At 43.8% G+C, this 8,994-nt stretch overlaps 1 pseudogene; it reads right to left on the bottom strand.

Moving 5' to 3' along the window:
* Positions 1-3,373: 3,373 nt before the first annotated feature.
* LOC110291131 (adenosylhomocysteinase pseudogene) lies at positions 3,374-5,455 on the bottom strand (annotated as a pseudogene).
* Between the last annotated feature and the right edge of the window lie 3,539 nt (positions 5,456-8,994).

Below are 8,994 nucleotides of genomic sequence, written 5' to 3'. Positions count from 1 at the left end.
AGTACTCCATTGTGTAAATATACCACATTTTCTGTATCCATTCCTCTGTTGAAGGACATCTGGGTTCTTTCCAGATTCTGGCTATTATAAGTAAGACTGCTATGAACATAGTGGAGCATGTGTCCTTATTACAAGTTGGAACATCTCTTGGGTATATGCCCAGGAGAGAAATTGCTGGATCTTCTGTTAGTACTATGTCCAATTTTCTGAGGAACCACCAGACTGATTTCCAGAGTGGTTGTACAAGCTTGCAGTCCCGCCAGCAACGGAGGAGTGTCCTTTTATCTCCACATCCTCGCCAGCATCTGCTGTCACCTGAGTTTTTGATCTTAGCCATTCTGACTGGTGTGAGGTGGAATCTCAGGGTTGTTTTGATTTGCATTTCCCTGATGATTAAGGATGTTGAACATTTTTTCAGGTGCTTCTCAGCCATTCAGTATTCCTCAGTTGAGAATTCTTTGTTTAGCTCTGTACCCCATTTTTAATAGGGTTATTTGATTTTCTGGAGTCCATCTTCTTGAGTTCTTTATATATATTGGATATTAGTCCCCTATCTAATTTAGGATTGGTAACGATCCTTTCCCAATCTGTTGGTGGCCTTTTTGTCTTATTGACAGTATCTTTTGCCTTACAGAAGCTTTGCAATTTTATGAGGTCCCGTTTGTCGATTCTCAATCTTACAGCACAAGTCATCGCTGTTCTGTTCAGGAATTTTTCTCCTGTGCCCATATCTTCGAGGCTTTTTCCCACTTTCTCCTCTATAAGTTTCAGTGTTTCTGGTTTTATGTGGAGTTCCTTGATCCACTTAGACTTGAACTTTGTACAAGGAGATAAGAATGGATCAATTCGCATTCTTCTACATGATAACCACCAGTTGAGTCAGCACCATTTGTTGAAAATGCTGTTTTTTTCCCCACTGGATGGTTTTAGCTCCCTTGTCAAAGATCAAGTGACCATAGGTGTGTGGATTCATTTCTGGGTCTTCAATTCTATTCCATTGATCTATCTGTCTGTCACTGTACCAGTACCATTCAGTTTTTATCACAATTGTTCTATAGTACAGCTTGAGGTCAGGCATGGTGATTCCACCAGAGGTTCTTTTATCCTTGAGAAGAGTTTTTGCTATCCTAGGCTTTTTGTTATTCCAGATGAATTTGCAGATTGCAGATGCATTTCAGAAGTTGTTGAGAGAATCTCTTATGTGCTGCGTGGAAGCATAGCCCATTAATTAAAACAAAACAAAACAAAACAAAAGAAAGAAAGAAACAAACAAAAAACCAATGGCCAACGAGATGAGGCAAAATTAGAAAGGCAGATATCTGTCAGAGAGAGGGAGGGAGTATTCTGGGAGTTAGATAGAGGAGGGAGATTTTGTCCTGGGCTCAGAGGAAATAGACAAATGAAACTGAGGAGAGGTAAATAGCCTTGTGGAAGACATAGAATAGAATAAATGGGTTATATAAGTTAAGATCTACTTGGGGAACAAGCCAAAGTTTATAGCCTAGGTATTTATTCATAAATAGTCTCAGAGTTGTTATTTTGGGAACAAAGAGACCAGGTGGAAAAGCTAGTGGATACAGGAAGTGAGTGAATGACCTCAGGAACTCAATGGGATGCCATGAAATGGACTGGGGTTGGCTCCTTCTATCACCTTACTTCCATGAACCACTACTCTAACTGTGGTCAGTAGGGATGCTTTGGTTCACGTAGAATTTATGTCATTTCAGAGCCAACACCTAGTAGTTCTCCCCGACCCTCAATCTGATTATTGCCTTTTCTCCATATGTAGTTATCTTGGTCAAAGGTCCCTTTGGGCATGGCTAGGAGAGAGACTAACTGCATAAAGTTTTGGTGGTACTCTGTAGTTCTTCTTCAAGAAGTTCCAGCCTCTGTGTCATTCCAAGGGTCTAGGAATACAAACAGGCTTAAGTGTAGGAACTGGTGGAGGAATCTTGACTGTGTTTTATAATTCAGGTTTGAAGTATGTTCCTTTGACCTAGGCCTTTTCTCTTGCACAGATAAAGTGGAACTGTAGTAAACTATCCATTTCGCTTCTGGGAACAGTATGGCTAACTAACTAAAGTCATTAGATTAGCTCAGGACAGACTATCCTGATTGTTGCCTTGAGTCTGCAATCTGTTACCGTAACCGCACTCACTTGACATTGACAGTCATGTGCTGTCACTTCGCCCATGATACCCCTAACACAATTACTGTAACTGTATTTAGGTAATTCCATTACCACAGTTTCAGTTGTAAGGTCTGTAAGGTAGCTTTACAAGAATGCCAGGGCTCTTCTCTTATACATTTAATTTCCAGTCACATCTTCTGACTTTCTGCGAATAGACATTAAATCATACATCCATTCTAACATTCCATCTCCCCAAGCCTTTAATTCCCTTCTTATATGAAGCCAAGGTAGGTCCAGAGTATCTAACTCACTCACTGTGGGAGACCTCCTGCTTATGTTTCTGCCAACCGGGGAAGCAAACTGTTAGCGCTTTCCCAGTTCTTGGAAACTCAGTTCTTTTATCAGTTCCTTTTCTGTGGCTGGGATATAAAATCATGACCAAGGCAACTTGCAGAAGAAAGAATTTATTTGACTTACAAAGGCAAGAGTCTATCACCATCATGGCTGGGAGGCATGGTGACTGAAGCAAAAAGTCAGGAGCTCACATCTTAAACCACAATCATGGTGTGGACAGAGCACTGGAAATGCCTAGAAGCCCAAAGCTCCACCCCCATCCCACACTCATCCCACTCTCACCCCCCAGTGACATACTTTCTCAGGTTAGACCACACCTCTTGCAATCCCAGCACTCAAGAGGAGATAGAGGATCCTGAGGTCAAGCCCAGCATGCTTGCAGAATGTTTGTAAACCAGTTCCACAAGTCAACTGCCCTTGGAGAGCTGCCCTCTTCAGTGTGGCTGAGGGAGGAGTGCAGAAGACCAAGGCACTTGCCCATGCAGCTAACTTATGCCTTCAGCATCTTTTGAACCTAACCTTGCAAGTGCCACTTCCACAGTGCCATGTGCTGTTCCACTTGTGTAGGTCTTGATAGGTCAAGGGACACACAATTCACACAGATAGCTCCAATATCAGGACACCTAAGGGATATTTCTCAAAAGGAAAAAAATTATTTGGAGAAAAGAACTTTGCTCCAAATTCTAGAGGAGTGAATTTAGAAGGAGGACAGGATGAGTGAGCCACTCGATTGCAATGATTTCTACTCAACAAAATTAGGAGCCTTTCATAGTATACATAACTGGTAATGTTTTAGTTGCATTTTGATTTTAGGTCTATAGATACGGTATTGACTAAATGTCTCTGGAAATTAAAATATTTGGATTCCTGCTCAGCCACCTCTTTCACTTTTTTTTTTTTTTTTTTTAGGCAGTAGAAACTGTATTTTATCCACCTTCCTTTGTTAACATTCTAAATAGTATATAAACATTATAAAACAAATTAATTTGTTTGTGACCCGGGCTTGTGACAGGAACCATCAACTATACAAAAGTGACAGGCCTTTTCCTCTTTGTTTTTCTAGCCCCTTTCAGTCTGTCACTTGTCCTTTCTTGGTTAATCTATCCTAACCCTTGTGAAATAGGGACCAAAAAAGTACCAACTTAGTATCATGAGGTTGAAGAGACGCCCAACAGTAAAAAGGCCAAGCTCTCGGGAACCTTCAAACTCCAGGGGTTCCTGCCCTTTGGTAGAGCTCCTTCTTGGGTCCTGGGCTGAGAAACCAATGGATCTGCAAACCAAGCACACAGATCTAAAGACCAACTGAGGGTCTGGATGATAAGGTACATAGCTTGTGACCATCACTAGCAACATCCAGCCTCAGGACTTCCAAGACTTCTGAGGTCATGTCCCCTGCAGATGCCTCCCAGGAACCTCTCCGTTCCCCTGCCACACCTGGAACAGTATGAGGGATACAGCAGAGGTCAAAGACAGAGTGACCAGCCCCAGGGGGGGTAAGGGGAGAGGTGTGGGGGAGAAACACTGTCCAGGCTACTGCAAAGTTGGTGACATTTGCTCTTGGGAACGAGAGATAGGGCCCGGAACAAGGATGGCAGCTGGAAGGTGAAGGACAGCCCTAGCACTCAGTAGCGGTAGTGATCAGGCTTGAAGGGGCCGTTGATGGGCATGCCCAGGTACTGGGCCTGCTTCTCAGTCAGCTTGGTCAGCTTCACATTCAGTTTGCCCAGGTGGGCTTCAGCCACAGCCTCATCCAGCTTCTTAGGCAGGAAGTGAACCCCAACGGGGTATTTATCTGGGTGGGTCCACAGCTCAATCTGTGCCATCACCTGGTTTGTGAAGGAGTTGCTCATCACAAAGCTGGGGTGTCCCATAGCACAACCCAGGTTGACCAGACGGCCTTCAGCCAGCAAGATGATGCGGCGCCCATTCTTTAGCCAGTAGCGGTCCACCAGGGGCTTGATGTTCACCTTCTCCACGGCGTTCTCATTGAGCCACTTCACGTCGATCTCTACATCGAAGTGTCCAATGTTACAGACAATGGCGTCATCCTTCATCTGCTCAAAGTGCCGGCCAAGGATGATATCCACACAGCCTGTGGTGACAAAGATGTTGCCCTCCTTACAGGCTTCGTCCATGGTGGTTACCTCATAGCCCTCCATGGCAGCTTGCAGTGCATTGATGGGGTCGATCTCGGTGATGATGACTCGGGCCCCGAAACCCCTCAGGGCCTGGGCACAGCCCTTGCCCACATCACTATAGCCTGCCACCACCGCCACCTTGCCCACAATCATCACATCTGTGGCCCGTTTGATGCCATCTATGAGGGACTCCCGGCAGCCATAGAGGTTGTCAAACTTGCTCTTGGTGACAGAATCGTTGACATTGATGGCAGGCACCTTCAGTATCCCATTGGACATCATCTTGTAGAGGTGGTGGACCCCAGTCGTGGTCTCCTCAGAGATACCTCGGATGCCTGACAGAAGCTGTGGGTATTTGGTGTGGATGAGGTTAGTAAGGTCACCACCATCATCCAGAATCATGTTGAGGGGTCCGTCCTTGAAGTGCAGCGTCTGCTCAATGCACCACAGGTACTCCTCATCTGTCTCGCCCTTCCAGGCAAACACTGGAATGCCAGCCTTGGCAATGGCAGCCGCTGCATGGTCCTGAGTAGAGAAGATGTTGCAGCTGGACCACCGCACCTCAGCACCCAGGGCCACGAGAGTCTCAATGAGAACAGCAGTCTCCACGGTCATGTGCAGGCAGCCGGCAATGCGAGCACCCTTCAGTGGCTTGGAGGCTGAGTACATCTCCCGCATGCGCATCAATCCTGGCATCTCATTCTCAGCTATATCCAGAGCCTTCCGTCCCCAGGCGGCCAGTCCGATGTCCGCGACTTTGTAGGGCAGTTTATCAGACATGCTGGCGGCGCTTCCGCTAGGACTGATGAACTCAGTGAAGGGGGCTGGGCGGCGCGGGGCCCTCTTTCACTTTTAAATGACACCATCCCCTATTGTCCAGTGCATATTCTCCTACCAGACCACCACCACCTTAATCAGAGTAGCTATGCCTGCTTGCAAGAGATCATCCCACCTGGGCTTGTTGTCTTCCGACATTCTCCTAGAGACAGAGAGGGTAGGGAGATTTGTTGGCCCCTCACGTGAAAATTTAGCCATTTCTCTTAAGCACTTGTTTGCAATTCTGCCCTAACTGACCATGGCTCTGGTGGCTTAGATTGGGGCTCAAGTACAGCGACTGTGGAAGACTTGGGAAGGGAGCTCCATCTAGATGGTTATGGAGAAGCCACCATTAATACTAAGTGAAGACTCTCCAGTGTGGTTGCTTTGGGGTAACCCACACTCCTGTAGACAGCTTCTCATCTGGCTTCTGTAAGTAAAGCTCAATAAACTCATGGGCTCCCTAGGAAATTAACTTTGGTTTATTGTCGAGAAATAGGAAGGCTCAAATCCGTATAATTGTTGATATTAGGTTCTCCCTTAATTTACTAATTAATCAAGAAGAGAAAGGTAAAAAAATTAGTGTTTTATTGTCCTAATGGTATAAATATAACCATTACAAAGTTTATCCTCTTGTGCTATAATACCTGTAGGAGACAACATAGTGGAGAAAATAAATAAGCTTAAAGGTAATGAAGGATCCACACAATACACAAATGCCTCTTTTAGTTTTGGATTCAAATAGCTGTAGATCTTATTTTGCTTTGAGAGATAATATGTGAGGAATATCCAATGCTCTCTTTCCTTATAGAGTTTTAAATAGGTGGGTTGGTGCATATGCACCTTTTGATTATGTAGAAATTGCACTGGAAATACACGTGCAATTCATGAGGCTGCATACCCAACTTCAAATAGGTTGTAAACTAGTATTTGCATGGCTCTCCCAAATCTTCATCAGGAAGTGAAGAAAATTCAAGATTAGATTTATTTTGCTTCAGGATGATCTTCAGGCTATGGAAGATACAGGGAGCTGAGGGTCAAGTCAGTGGTGCTGTTTTTTCTTTTAATTTTGCCTGAATAGGAAAAACAATCTCATTTTTTGCCGTTTTTCCCAACAATTTTAATGTTTGATTTTCTAGTTTATATTCATTCAAGAAATTACACATATCTTTCTAGTAATTAGTATCCTCTTTATCTTTCTTAAGTATTTTCATAACTGTGAATTAGTGCCCAAGTGACCCAAAATTGAATGGGGAATCTTTCCCCCTTGTTTATATGTCTTTTCATTATTCTTTCAGACTTGGTTCCATACTTCTTCACCTAAAGTTCCTTCTTCTGGAAGCTAGGGGTTATAATCATAAACAACTTGCAAACAATCAATAGTTGTGATTTTAATACTTGTGCTCCCGCTTTCTTTAAAAAGCATACAAGCTTAACATGAGGTAAAGCCTGCCCTGGTTTCTACCCCATTATTCTCACTCACCTCCTCTGTGAGGTCCTCACTCACATCACAACCACCTTTAGTCCCTGTCCATGGTGCCACATTTTTACTGCTTTAGAATAGCAGTAGGACCTAGGAGAATGGGGCCAATAAATGAGTCAGGTTAAAGTATGATGCAACAGCCAACTTCATTCAGAGCATCTGACAATTTATATTCTGAGGGTTAAAAAGAATCACATGAGTAAGGTGTACAATCATAAGGACAAGCTAAATGTGACAAAAACACATCCCCCCACACAGAGGTATATAAACAAATAGCAACAGCCAGTTGTGATGAATAGTCTGAAATAAACTCTCTGCTACACCTGGAAGAAACACACACAGACACACACACACACACACAGACACACACACACACACACACACACACACACACACACACACACACACACACCAAAACTGGTGCATGCTGTCTCCAATAGCTGCTAGTCCTAAAATGTAAGGCCAGAGAAGGGTAGCAGAATGCCTCTCTGGTGAGACTGGAGGCTTCTAAATAGAAAGCAGTGTTACCTACACCCCCTCCTTTTCTTCTACCCACATAAAATTGCATTATTTCTCACGTCAAAATTCTTCACACTGAAATCTCTTTAGTAGATTTTTATTCCCACCATGAATACTGCATCCACATTAGGAACACTTCCAGGAAATAGCCTTCCCAAGTGGCACAATCTATCTGACCCAAGAGAGCTGGATTATGTGTGCATGTGTAATAATATTATAGAGACTGTGTGGAAATAATATTAGAGCCCATAGATGGTGGAAATCTGGGAACCTGTGATGTACAAGAGTGAAACAGAGGCTCAAAATGATCAGCAGCCATTCTCTGAAATGAAGTTTTCACTTAAATCCAGCTCTGGAATATCCTGTATGGTGTGTGGACTACATTATGGTTAACAGGCTGCTGTTGCTGTCTGAAGCTGGAAGCTTACAGGAAGAGTATGGCAGGCTTGTGTATCCTCTTCCTCACTGAAGTCAGGCCAGGTGACCCAAACCACTTGAGTAACAGTAAATCCACCTGAACAACATTAAATCAAACACAAATCCATTAGAAGAACAAATCCTCCGACGGTATTAGAGACTTTGCCACTGTGACAAGCACCTGAGAAAACCCACTTCAGAGAATAAAAGACTTCTTTTGACTCACAGTTCTGGAAGCCTCTACCCATGATTGGTTCATTCCTTACATCTGTAAGCAAAGCATCAGGACCGAGTGGAATTTTTGAGCATCATTGCTCTGGTTATCCAGGAGGCAGAGGAGGGCAAGGAGGAGGAGGGAGAGAACAGAAAAGAGACACCTTTCAGGGCAAGCATATTTCAACCAGATTCCACTGCCTACAACCTCCCAATAATTCCATCAGATTATAAGTCCACTGATGAAATAATTCATTGATGGAGTAGAGACCTCAAAATTGAATCACCTCCCAATGATCAAATCATCCCACTGGAGACCAAGACTTCAACAGCTTCCCCAGACACTTCACGCACCATAACACTGTGAAGTGTAGAATTGCAAAATAAATGATAAGTCCACAATTTCATCAGGTCTCTTATGGGTCCATTAGAGCATTAATATAAGAATTGATGAAACCCTTTTAAGAAGAAGAAAAAATACAACTAGATTTGCACAAATACTAGAACATTAAATTTTTTCCATTGGTTAAAAAAAAAAAAGCCATGCTGCTCCACAAACCCAGAGAAGCTAAGTAAAAAGGAGAGCTCAAGGGTACTCATGAATCTCTCTGGGAAGGGAAAATTGAATAGACAGAGGGTGGGGAAGGGGGAGCTACAGAGAGATGGAATCAGGAGGGACCAGGTTGGATGGAGGGACGTTTACAGGAAAAATATGATAGGCTCAGGTATTCTATTCTTCACTGAAGTCATGCTGAACAATCAAAATTGGGAGGCTGGAGGGAGGAGGGAGGAAGGAGGAAGAGAGTACTGGAAGAGACAACTGGAATTCGGGGGGAGGCCTTCTTGGGGATGAGCTAGAAAACTAGTGCACTAGAAACACTCAGAAATCAAAGTAGGTAACCCTAGCTAAGACTCCTAGCAAT

This window comes from Mus caroli, unplaced genomic scaffold (genome assembly GCF_978045245.1).
Source record: "Mus caroli unplaced genomic scaffold, Mus_caroli_1 scaffold_3, whole genome shotgun sequence".
NCBI classification, from domain to species: Eukaryota; Metazoa; Chordata; class Mammalia; order Rodentia; family Muridae; genus Mus; species Mus caroli.
The sequence above is the reverse complement of the archived record's forward strand: the minus strand, read 5'-3'. Positions and strand labels throughout refer to the sequence as shown.